This window comes from Colobus angolensis, unplaced genomic scaffold (genome assembly GCF_000951035.1).
Source record: "Colobus angolensis palliatus isolate OR3802 unplaced genomic scaffold, Cang.pa_1.0 Scaffold13, whole genome shotgun sequence".
In the NCBI taxonomy this organism is placed as follows: Eukaryota; Metazoa; Chordata; class Mammalia; order Primates; family Cercopithecidae; genus Colobus; species Colobus angolensis.
The window spans coordinates 17892952-17906736 of NW_012114252.1; the positions used below are offsets into that span (position 1 = coordinate 17892952).

Genomic DNA, 13785 nt, shown 5'->3' on the forward strand with positions numbered 1-13785 from the left:
TGACTCTTTGAGAGTTATCTAAAATAAATTAACAATGGGATTCAGTCAAGGTGACTTGGGAGGACTTATTTTCACTATAAAACTCTATCTCTACATAACTCTAGGCAGTTTACATCAAAATTGATAAAAATGAAAAAACAACATATAATATTTCTGCATTTAGAATGTTGAGTATCACAAATAAGAAAGAAATGAAGAGGTACTTTCTAAGATATTTAGCTAAAACAATAAAAAGTAAATTGCTATATAATACCTGTAGAGATCAGTAGCTGAGGAAGTAGTGTTAAAATGGATAGGAAGTAAGTAATCCACTGGAGGGATCTTGTGAGAATGTAACACACGCATGATGTCAACACCAAATCCACTTTTGGATTTATATGCAGCACTTTAGCATATTGTATCATCCTTTTCCTTATTAACGTTCAATCTAATAAGTTACTATTTTAGTGGAGGCTCAAGGGAAGGCATTAATTAAAAACTGTAATCTCCATTTCACTAGAAGTCACTAGTTCAGTAGCTTATTAAAATGATACTGGGAAATATTTCCACAGGTTTCAGACGAACTGTGGCAGTATATAGCTAATGTACTTGAGAAAATCTCAACAGCTTAAAATAAATAAGGTCTGCAAATAATAGGGTTATTTTTGGTGTCGAAACTCTCTTCTAAATGTATAGAGTATATGTGCTGTGATCATATAATTTATCCTTCAGACTGGGACACTTTTGAGAGTGAAAGAAGGAACTGTTACTAGGTAAGCTAAGACAAAGTTGTAAACTGGGGCCATCACAGGCCTGTGTATAGGTATAGGTCATTATTTTTATGAAAAAAAGTCTAATAATGGAATTTACCCCAAATTTCAATAATGTTAAGAATATATCTTAGTACCTTTTTATTTGAAAACCAGATTTTTTAAGAAACATTCCTGTGATGAAATTGGACTATGCAGTATCACCAACCTTACTATCCTACTCATCGGACTCTGGAATGGCAACTTCTGGAATAGTCCTTGCAGCTTCCCTGCTGGGATAGCTGGCTCAGTGCTCAGTGCAGTAGTAAGGCTGGTGATAATGCATAGTCCAATTTCATCACAGAAACGTTTCTTTAAAAATCTGGTTTTCAAATAAAAAGGTACCAAGATATAATATATTCTTAACATTATTGAAATTTGGGGTAAATTCCATTATTGCAATTTTTCTCATAAAAATGCCTACACTAAGGCAAACTTTTCATAGGAGAAAAATATAACGAGAAAATTATGGACAATCAGGCATTGTCAACAAATACATGGATCATGTTGAGTAGATGCTAGCAGCCAAAAGATGGTCTGGAAGGAACAATAAGAGAAAAAACAAACGCAAGGAACAGGGAAGGAAGAAGAAGAACAAAACAGTCTCTGCCAATATTTTGCTTATGGCTACCAGAAATGGCAGGAGATGTGACCAGTGGGACCCTCCAATGATATCCTATAAATCAAACAACATCATTTTGACTTTGCATTATGCGCTAGATGCTAGGAGAGAGATGACAATATAAGGCTTAGTTCCCTTACTAAAGAAATTAAGGGTCTTTTGAGGTGCTACATGAAAAATGAGAATGTTAATGTTCTCAGAGAAGTCCAGTTTATACATGGCAATAATAACTCATCTAAATAGTAAATGTTGGTTGCCGTTCTTTTCATGACTACAGTCTGTTGAGAGCTGATTTTTTAAAAACAAGATCATCTTATTGATCACACTAAACGAATTGATTCCATTCATTACACGTACACCTTCTGTGGTGGCTGCTGAATTGATGTACGTTCACTTGGTCAGCCCTGGAGGTGATTCTAGGAAAAGCCAAGATCTTCCCAACACTAAAGGCAGTAATAGCCTCATTCAAGGCCATAGATATGGGAAAAAGACAAATGGCAAGCCTCCTAGTACCTCTTCAGAGCTTGCCAGGAAGACACAGCCAAATCAGCACCTTCTTAGATTCACCTTTAAGGTTCCTCGGACTATACAGCTGGGTCTCCGGGAAGTGTCACCATGGACTCACAGGTGTGTCTGCTGGGGGTTTATCTCCCTATGTCATTAGGACTTTGGTTGGACAGCAAGTTTGCGATTCTCTCCGAAGCTGCATTAGCTTGCTAGGGCTGCCATAACAAAAGACGACAGACTAAGTAACTTCAAAAATGGAATTAACTTTCTCACAGTTCTTGCGGCTGGAAATCAAAGATCAAGTGTCAGCAGAGCTGGTTTCTTCTTGGGCTTCTCTCATTGACTTGTAGACGGCCATCTTCTCTCCATGTTTTCACATAATTTTCCCTCTGTACGTGTCTGTGCCCCAACCTCCTTTTTGTAAATAAGGATGCCGATCATATTGGATTAGAGGCCACCCTAATGATCTCGTTTTATCTTAATAACCTCTTTAGAGACTCTATCTTCACATATAGTTACATTCTGAGGGACTGAGGTTTAAGACTTTGTCTTAGCTCAGGCTACCATAAAAAAATCTCTTAGACTAAGTAGCTGAAACAACCAATATTTTTTTTCTCACAGTTCTGAAGACTGGAAGTCCAGGTTCAAGGTGCCAGCAAGGTCCATGTCTGGTAGAGCTTTTTCCTTGGGTTGCAGAGAGACACTTTCTCACTGTGTCCTCCCGTGGCAGAAAGAGACATTTTGTTTCTTTTTCTTCTTGTAAGGGCCGTGGTCCAATCAGATTAGGTGGCCTATGTCCTCATCTAACCTCCTCATAGGCTCTATTTCCAAATATAGTCAGATTGGAGGTAAGGCCATCAACATAAAAATGTGGGAGAACACAGTACAGCTCTTAACGGAAGCATTCTGTGTTAGCAAAAGATCTCTCCTAAGGCCAGCGTCACATCCAGTTCTTCAGAAGTGCGAGAGAGAACATTCAGGGAAGTGCCCCTGTATTCGTGCTCTAATAGGCACAGCTGTGCTACCAAGAACATGTACAGTGAAAGCTCTTTACAATCAGGAAACCATCTCAACGTCCCGTTCTGATGTTTAAAGCACTCCAGGGGACTGAGCTGCTACTGACGGATCATCAGGACAGCCATGACAGCAAATGATCATTGTGCCCCTGAGTAGACTACACTTTGTCATGGAAACAAGCCTTTTAGGCAAGGCCAAGTAAGAGTTAAATAATAACAACACACAATACTCATGGAACATATTCTGAAAAAGCACATTATTAGCACTTACTGAAAGAACTGTAAGGCTGCAGTGCTAGTCTCGTTAAGTTGTAGCTTATAAGCACAGTCTTCTCTCACCCTGCAGTAGAGAAGGGGTTCTCAGCAGTCTATACTGCTCAAACTCTCACATCAGGAGCTCTGTGGACTTTTTTGTGACTTCTGAATGAAGATTACAAAGTAGAAGAGCATCAATATTACTTGACTGATTAATATTAATCAGACTATATGTGTATGTTTATGTGCTTATATGTTTGCATGTATAATATACATTTAAATATGTACAAAATTACTTAAGATCATGGCAGAGGCCAAAGGAAGCAAGGTGGCCTGGAGGCATATTTGGAGGATAGAGCACTACCCTTGGTGGAAGGTCTAACACCTGGGACTAGGGATTCAAGGTCTGGTTGGAACTCTGGCATGCACATCAAATGCCTGGCACTGAGCACTGAGCCAGTCATCCCAGCAGGGAAGCTGCAAGGACTATTCCAGAAGTTGCCATTTCAGAGTCCAAGAGAGCCTGCTTCTCTTGCTTATCCTCTGCAGCAACGGGAGGGGATTGATTGCCTTCTTCCTGCCCATTATATCTCCCTTTTCTCCAGGTCTGAGAAATAATCAGAGGAAGAAAAATAATTACTTAGAGATGCTCCAGGACTCAACCTTCATTCTGTGTGTTCTTGATGTTAAGGTAAAACTGCATGCACAAAATGCCAAAGAATCTTGACAAGGACCTTGAAACGCTTTTCAAACTCATTGCACCCACATGGCGCTGCTAAGTTAGGCTGACATGTCCATGAATTACATGTACTATCAACAGACAAAAATGATTCGCGGGCACATCTTGTCCTCAGCAGCAATCACTTAGGATTCTAATCTTATTGTGTCTACTGTGCTCCACAGTCTGCCCTGGTTTCTGTCCATATTTGAAAATTACTCAGTGTTAAAATGTGACTTCCTACATTTTGATTTTTTTTTTTTTTTGTCTTCCAAGAGACACGGCCTTGAGTTCATCTCTTTGTTCCACATTTGTCAAGTAGAATAACCTATTACAGTTTCCAACGTTATGCCCTAGGTACCTAAGCCCTGGTGCTAGCCTCATTAACTAGTGGTCATAAAAAAGAGGGGAATAAAAAAATTACTTTGAAGTTGAATATTAATCTGTCTTCCTATATATAGAAAATTCTTACATCCTAAAAATAACCCGGGGATTGGCACATAAGGCTCATGATATAAATGATAGTCATTGTGAAAAGTGGTTAAAATTGGAGTGGTTAATACGCTGTTACATAATTAATCACGGTACAGATGAACTTGTCTGATATTTATTCATTCTCCCTCCACCAGCCTGACAAGGTTCCAGAAGCAGACGAATAATAAGCATTTCATACTTCATCCTCATTGTCCTTTTTGAAAAACAGAATTGGGCATTTTTTCCTCCACATTTCATTATAAAGGGCACAATCTCCACCTTTAAAAACCCATTTTGAAGGAATAAGTTTAGAATCTTGCTCCTTGCAAAACGATCATTGCTTACATATTTTCTTACCATTTTAGCTATCTGGATCAGCAACCACAAAAGCTTAACATTGGTAAAGTTACTGTTTCTCCCAGTTTACAATGGATTAAGAAAAAAAGATCTTCCCTTAACCAAATAAAGGCAATATGGAATTTTACATGCTGGCAGCTGTGACTATTTCACCTGTAAACAAACATTAAAAAAAAACAAACAGTATAGACTAACTGAACAATGTGAACTTTAATGGTCAAGGATATATATGTGCTCTCTCATGGATACTTCTGGAAACTGAAAGCATGTTAAAATGATGGTTCTTATCACTATTCTCAGAGAGAATGAGCAAATAAATACTATAGTAGGGTTTGCTAGGTTGGAAATTGATTTTTTTCATGTGTGGTTGTTCCCAATCCAAATTATGTCCATATGTTACTGTTAATAAGCAAACTTGACCTTAATTCAGAGTAACTAATTTTATAACCTCATGTGCTGTGATCATTGATGTGTCTCTCAACACACAGCACAATGACTGGTAGATAGCTGATACTGAACAGATATTTGTCACAGGAATGAAAGAATGGATTGATGGTTAGGAAAACACAAGCAATACATTTATCCAACTGTATGAGATGGGAATATCAAAGTCATTATCTTCAAATAGTTTACCAATTAGAACCCAGTTTCTTCACTGATGGCCAGGAGCATTTCTACATATGAGGAAAGCTGAATTCAAAGGATTATAAGGAGCTACCATGTTTGCAGCAGAAAGCTATGCTGGTGCTTAAAAATGTTCATTCTCAGGCCTGATGACCATCTTCACGAAGTGACATGGTCATAGGTTAGCGCAAGCACAGCTTTCTCAATTATCCTGGTAAAACCAATGCTGTTATAGATTGCATGCACCATATTTACTGTAGAAGCTGCAGACTCAGTGAGACAGCAGACAATGACAGACCAGAATAAAAATTTCAGAGACCACTCTCTTACCTTTGAACTCTCTTACCTAGTGAACATAAGTTCACTAGGAAACAAATGGAGGTAGGGGGTTGTATACAAATTATATAACCTTAGAACGTATTAAGCTCTGGAAAGGATATGTTGTTGAATGTTCACCGTAAACATAGATAATTGCATGTGTGTGTGTGTGTCTGTGTTTCATAAAAATGAACAGCTTGTTACAAAAAACAGAATACTCATAATACAGTAAAATGATCAACATTCATAACACATCTAACCTATACTGTACTTTCCTAAAATAAATATCTGAAAATAAAGTACACACAGCCTAGAGGGAAGAAATCAATCCAGTTAACGAAAGAGAGGGGCCCCCCTACTGCCGGCTCTGCCCCTGTCCTCCTCAAAGCTCTGTGGCTCCTGCCATGTCACCGTCATGAAACATTCATCCTACTCCTTTTACCTACAAAACCCTTGTTGATTCAAATTTCTTGGTTTCCCATTTCCTAAATAGTGCAGCAATTCATACCCCACCAACACCCTCAGAATTTAAAGTAATGGTATGCATTACTAACAGGAAAATGAGTAGCCCGATACTCTACTTCCTAGCATGGATTTCTGTTAAAATATCTGTTTAACAGATCTGGTTCTTCCTTTACAAACATGCGACATAAAAGCCCAAACTAAAATGAAAGCAGAAAAGAATAATGAGGTACACACAATTATAGCATTCTGTGTACCATACTGTTGCAAAAATGAAGTTTTTACATAAAATTATCTACCAAATAAAGTCATTTCATAATAATGCTCTTTTAAAAGACCATAATGTTTCATTACAAATAATCTGGCAAGACCATGGTGTATAATAAAAAATGACAGTAGAATGACAATTTTTCTAATTGTCTTCCATGACATTAACTTAATACTATGTTCACTGTATAACTCGAACTCAGAATTGTACAGTATGTCTCATGCAGGTAATTGTTAACTAAAGGATTCACCAATCATCTGACTTTTAGCATTCAGAGTGCAATCAGGCATATTAACATATATGAATTTGGTCTATTATCAATCATTTATGCACATTTAGGTATGGATTACTAAATAATCACTTTTTTAAAACAGTAGGTGATTAACTTGGTGGTATTTTCTATGAAATTATGCTTATCTTAGGCAAATTTTAAGAATAATTTGAATTAGAGAATAAATATCAACAAGGAGGAGATGGTCTTTAACCTTGCTTTTTGGTAGTGGTTCTCAAACCTGAGCATCAGAAGCATGTTGTAAGGCCAGTCGCGATGGCTCACACCTGTAATCCCAGCACTTCTGGAGGCCGAGGCGGGCAGATCACAAGGTCAGGAGATCAAGACCATCCTGGCCAACATGGTGAACCCCATCTCTACTAAAAATACAAAAATTAGCTGAGAGTTGTGGCGTGTGTCTGTAATCCCAGCTATTTAGGAGGCTGAGGCAGGAGAATCGCTTGAACCAGGGAGTCAGATGTTGCAGTGAGCCGAGATCGTGCCACTGCATTCCAGCCTGGATGACAGAGCGAGACTCTGTCTCAAAAAATAAATAAATAAAATAAAATAATTAAAAAATGCAGACAAATTAAAATTTACCTCATGTTTAACCTGCATAAACAGTTAGAAAACTTCACTTGTGAATCTTGAAGAATATCCTGAAGTCTTTTGTGAGGACAGTTTATGCAACAAACCTTCATATATCACTGGGCTCAAAAGCAATTCACTGGGCCAGTTTAGATGAGATCCCACATACACATTTTTCCCCAGTGAAATTATTTAGATACCTGATTAACTCAATGCCACAGAGATGGGCTCCAATAACTTTGAAGCATAAATGCAGTCTTAATTATGTGGATACAGTAGCGACCCCTTATCCATGGTTTGGCTTTTTGTGTTCCAGTGACCTACCGACAACCATGCTCTTAAAATATTAAATAAAAAGTTCTAGAAATAAACAATACTAAAAGTTTAAGTGTTACTGCATTCTGAGTGGCATGATGAAGTCCTGTGCCATCCCACTCAGTTTCACCTGGTAGGTAAGTCCTCCCTTTGTCTAATGTGTTCTCACTGTACATGCGGCCTGCCCATCAGTCACTTAGTAACTGTCTCGGTGATCTGATTGAAAAATGCTAATATCTAGGGTTTGCTACTATCCCTGGTTTCAGGCATCCCTAGGAGCCTTGGAGTATATCCTCCCCTCAAAAGGGGGCACTACCATATTCTGATTTGGCCAACAAGGAAATCTTTGTAGAACATGGAGAAACTAAGCTCAGACTTGGGATACTGAAAGGATTTAATTTTCTTGCCCACTAGTAATGATGCTGCCTCTTTAAAAATCAAATCTGAAGTATTTTTATCGCAACAAATACTGGAGATAAATTAAAACAAATTATTATTTTGTCAAATGGTTTTTGTATGACAGGCTTTTCTCTGGAGTTGTTAATTTCCATGTCAAAGAAAAAACAATATTGTGCATTTCTAAAATAAACAAACCCATTTATAAATTATTCTCACCCAACAGAAATAGTTGTTACTTTGAAAAAAAAATGTTGAATTTCTTTTCCTGCTGTAATAACTGCCAGTTAGCTGAAATGGCATGTGGCTGCAGATATGTGATTGCATAATACATTTAGGATAGCAACAAAGTCACAATCAAACCCCTGTTGGATGACTTGCAGTTAAGAAAGACTTTTTATACAATTTGATTTTTTAATTGTTTGCTATTTAATTATTTATTTCAGCATCATGCTGAACAGTCATTACACTCATATCATTTCTTATAAAAAGTCACTTTATTCTCCAAATCAGTTGAGGGCAGACTCTAAGATGGCTCTCAATAAGCTTCGCCTCCTGGTATTCATGCCTATGAGTAGTCCCTTTCTCCTGAATGTGGGCTGGCCTGGCAAAGCTGATGGGATGTCCTTTCCCTTCTTAGGTTTCAAAAGGTAGTGACTTCAATCTCGCTAACTGACTCTCTCCTTTGCTGGTTTTGATAAATCAATCAGCCATGTGGAAGAGGTCCACATATTCAGGATCTGAGTGAAGCTTTCAGCTAACAGGCAGCAAACAACTGAAGATCTTAGTTCAACTACCCAGAAGAACCCAAATTCTGCTAGCAACCACAGAGCTTGGGAATTAATCCTTCCAAAGTCAAGCCTTCAGGTGAAGCCTCAGCCTTGCCCAACCACTTGAATGCTGGCTTAGAGAGACCCAAAGCAGAGCTTACTTACGCTGGTCTAGGACTCCTAATCCAGACACTGTGAGATAGTAAATGAATGTTGTTTTAAGCCACTGAATTTGTGGTAAATCATTACACAGCAATAGGTAACCAAGATAGTGTCTTTCATTATTCACTGGTTTTCTTTCAGTTATGTATGTTGCCACATGGTTTTGACTTCCGTGTATGTTAACTAGAGGTATTCTGCATCATTATAATATATTTTCATTGAGAGATGCCACTGGAAAGTACAGACTTTGAAGTCAGAGAAGAAAAATCCATATTCCTGTGCAAAAGAATTTAACCTCTCTTGGTCTCAATTTCCTTGCCTATAAATGAGATTACATTATTATTACTTCAGGGTTGTAGCAAATGTATCAACTGACCATATGTTCACTTAACAGGGTCTGAAATTACTACTATTAAAGTTCCGGAGAAAACATTATAATCAATGACTTAGGACTTTTCCTTATTGTTAGCCATTCTGTCATTCTACCAGGCCAACTCATCACCTCTTCCACACAATCTATTGCCTCAGCAATAGATTTTTAGGCCTCAGCCAGGACTGGGTAAGGATTGTCCTACGGGAAGTTAGAGTTTTCTCACCATCAAGATGTGCCCAGGTTTGGGTGTCTGCAGGCCTGGTGATTTAGCCTCTGATTTGATGGATTGCAGCTTTTTGGCTCACAAAGGACTGGTGTCCACACCTGAACCCACACGTTAGTACTCACCTCTGCTTGGTTTCTCTTGTTGAGGGTTTTTTTTTTTTTTTAAATCATTTTCCTAATCCCTTATGGTTTGGATGCAGAGAGGGGTGATCGTGCAAACAATTCGAAATACAATTTCTAATTCTTAAAAACCCTTTTTTTTTTTGAGACGGAGTCTTGCTCTGCCGCCCAGGCTGGAGTGCAGTGGCGCGATCTCAGCTCACTGCAAGCTCCACCTCCCAGGTTCCCGCCATTCTCCTGCCTCAGCCTCCCAAGTAGCTGGGACTACAGGCGCCCGCCACCACACCTGGCTGATTTTTTGTATTTTTAGTAGAGATGGGGTTTCACTATGTTAGCCAGGATGGTCTCGATCTCCTGACCTCATGATCCGCCCGCCTCGGCCTCCCAAAGTGCTGGGATTACAGGTGTGAGCCACCGCGCCCAGCCAAAAACTCTTTTAAAGCAATTTTTGGTTGCCTGGTATGCAGCTCTCCTGCGGAATGAATGTGCTTGCTCTGACAGAGCAAATATTCAGTGGGTAAGAATCCCACCAATTCTGGAGCTGTTCTGCACACTGATCATGCCTGGGAAAAAAAGTAGCACGCCTGAAGTGATTAGATTTTCAGACTATTCCATTACTCTGTTTATTTGGTCTTTAAAATACATAATTCAACATTTCACATTCGCTTTGAAAATGAAAAAGTATGCATTTTTCATAGCTTACATGACATGTTCAATATGATACTTAAGCAAGTTGTTAAATCAATTCTGCAAAGCAGCAGTAAAAAGTGGTCCACAGTTTTAATAAATGCTAAGCACTGAAGGCAAGTTCTTCCACAAGGAAATACAAGGCCCTCTTTTGCCACAAAGTTTAAAAAAAAAGACTCATCTTGTTTAGAAACATTATATTTATGAATGAAATTATATACCATTTTAGCTTTAGTTTTTTATCTGAATGAACAGAAATTTCTTCTTTCTTCACATAACCATAATCTCACAGTATTGAAAAAGTGGTCACAGGATTGTTTTTGTCCATGGAAAGGAAGAAAAGGGAGGAGCTACTATTATGTTTTCATCTCTTGAATTCTATGACGTAAAACAAAGCCTGATAATTCAATCAGTGTTAACTGATGTTTTTACCCTGTATTTTCATGCATCAGGGTGCAATTCATAAACAATTACAAATAAAGATTTAGTTAAAGATATTTCTATAAGGCACAGATATGAAAGTATAAACACTGTCATGAGAAAGGTAAGCTTAAAATGTGACTTCACTCTAATTGTCACCTTTTGAAAGAGATGTGGGATCAAAATAGTCACTTTACCCAAGGGTAGGTTTTCTTCTTGACTAAAATTTATTCTTAAAGATGATTTCGATCATTTCATTGTTGTGTAACCACAACTTACAGGCCAAAAGGCCTGCTGAAACCTGCATTAACCATTTCAAATGGGGATAATTATAAAGTAAATGGTCACTCTAGTGCTCTCAGTGACACCATGAGAACTTCCCAAAATTAATGATAGCTTCAAAGATTTGCACCATAAGAGAATATGGTTTATATTTGAAAAAAAGAGAAAAATATCTTAACAATTATAGTAATGGTCACACACACCACTGAAAACATTTTAAAATTAAAATTGACCTACAGAAAGGAAACTCAAAAGATCAAAATAAAAATTCAGTTCCTAAGAAGGTAATTATTTTAAAAGCATGCAATAAATGCTCATGAAAAGTACAGGGAACAAATTTGGTACTGAATAATATACAGAGATGTCAGAGATGATGTTAGAAGGTCAACAAATATTCCATTATTATCTATCATGTATATTTCAGTACGAACTATAAGTTTGCTACAAAATGAGTTTTATGAGTCCTATTATTTATTTATTATGCATTTTCCAGAACTACATTCAGGACCTTTTCTCATTTTTCAACACTATTGGATGAACAGTCCAGTTACATGGCTAGTAAAAAAGTCTTTCACAAAGAGAGTATAATTATGTAGACTGCAGCGAGGAATGTAACCTGTGACCTCAGTGTCTACTGCGTGACAGTCACCCAATAAAGTTTCATCTATGTGTGCCTGTGACAGCATAACTGCAATAACTATTTTAAAATAAAGCACCCTGTGTATGCAGGGTAACTTCTTTTGGATCTGGGCATATTCTATGTAGTTTTTGCAATGATCCTTTTAAACCTGAAAAACATAGGATCTGTGCACTTTATAATATGTTAATATCCATCGTTGATTCCATTTGTTTATATTTTGCTAATACGTATAAAATCAGGTCTGCTATATGGCAGCCATTCAATTTCCCCTCCCCCAAAATTGAGGCACCATGTCTGAGCTCTCACAGCATCTTGTAATGAAAGTAGAAATATAAATGAAAATATCCAGGTTTCATTAAATACCTTCCGAAAGGTCCTCTTAGCTTCGTTAAATATCATGTATAGATTTCTGCAAACCCATGCAGAATATGAAAAAGGTCAAAAAATGATCTAACATCTATCCATTGCACTATACCCATTATTGGCTGATGGATGCCTTCTTGCCACATGTCTCTAGTGCCATCCCAAATCTAGTGCCTTGAAGTGGCCTTTTTGTTGATTGACCCACATGTAGCTGCAGCACCAGACTTCAAGATTACTCATGTCTCCTCCTTTCAAGTTGGCCAAAATTCCCTTTTCTTTTGAGCAGTTAATCTTGGGCAGTCAGGAGTTCAGTGTCTGATTAACAATTGTGATTTATATTAGAACTCCAGAACCCTTGGGAAGTGCTATTTGTATTTTAAAAGATCATCTTATAAATTAAATTCTTCCTCATAGGTCATACTGTGACCACACTGATGGGAGAGGGAGGAATGAGGTCCACAAACACCTCAACTATGCCATTGAGAGGATCATAAAGCACTAGTCTTATGTTAAAAAAACTCCAGAATGGAGGTTTCTGTGCTGGCAAAGATAGTTATTTAGAATAGATAAAAGACTACACTAGTAGATTAAAGCCAGGGATCACACAATAAATCAGGAGACCTGTGGTTCATGTTAGAGTGGCACTTAGCAAATTCAGCCAATATAATTACCTCAATACTTGTCCCATTTCACACATAAAACGTGTACATCTCTCTGGAGATTTACAGAATGAGTTAATTCCAAAGCAAACTTTTCCATGGTGACTATCTCTCAGAGGATCACCACTACTACTTAGAATCACTTCTTGTGTTCTAATTGACATGGCTATCCAGCCAACAAATTTATCATTTAGGATAGAACAAACACATCTAGGAAAAGAACAGCACACACTTCCTTTGTGAAGTCACTTGATTATTTAAAAAAACAAACAATTGTGTGGCTATCTTTAAAATTACATTGCCTTAGGAATAAGTTCTTACTTAACAATAATAATATTTAATGTAAATAGATTAAACTTTCCAATCAAAAGACATCAAGTGGATAAATGGATAAAAAAAGACCCAATGATCTGTTGCCACATAGAAATGGTAGTGATTTGCCATATAGAAACATTGATAGTGAGCAATCTGAAAACAAAATCAAAAAAGTAATCCTATTTAAAATAGTTACACACAAAGTTAAATACCTGAGAATTAACCAAAGAAGTGAAAGAACTCTACAATGAAAACTGTAAAACATTGATGCAATAAATTACAGACGACATACAAAAAAAGAAAAGATATTCCATGTTCATGGATTAGAAGAATCAACATTGTCAAAATGTCTATACTACCCAAAGCAATCTACAAATTTAAGACAATCTCTATCTCTATTTTGGTAGAGATTAATAGAATGTCATTCTTTACAGACATAGAGAAAACAATCCTAAAATTTATATGGAACTATCTCTACTCATTTCTATTTTGATAGAGATTAATAGAATGCCATTTCTCACTGAAATAGAAAAAAAAAATCCAAACATTTATATGCAATCACAAAAGACCCAGAATAAACAAAGCTATCCTAAGCAAAAAGAACAGAATAGGAGAGATTGTATTACCTCACTTCAAATTATATCACAGAGCTATAGTAACCAAAACAGCATGGGACTGGTGCGAAAACAGACACATATATCAGTGAAATAGAATAGTGAACACAGAGATAAATCCACACACCTATAGTGAACTCATTTTTGACAAAGGTGTCAAGAACATACAATCAGGA

The 13785-nt window shown here is 37.3% G+C and overlaps 1 protein-coding gene across 1 annotated transcript in view; it reads right to left on the reverse strand.

The window, feature by feature from the left end:
- The window catches only part of FAM155A (family with sequence similarity 155, member A), a 697316-nt gene that overhangs the window by 225793 nt on the left and 457738 nt on the right, over nucleotides 1–13785 (reverse strand). The gene's annotated exons all lie outside the window — the stretch shown is intronic.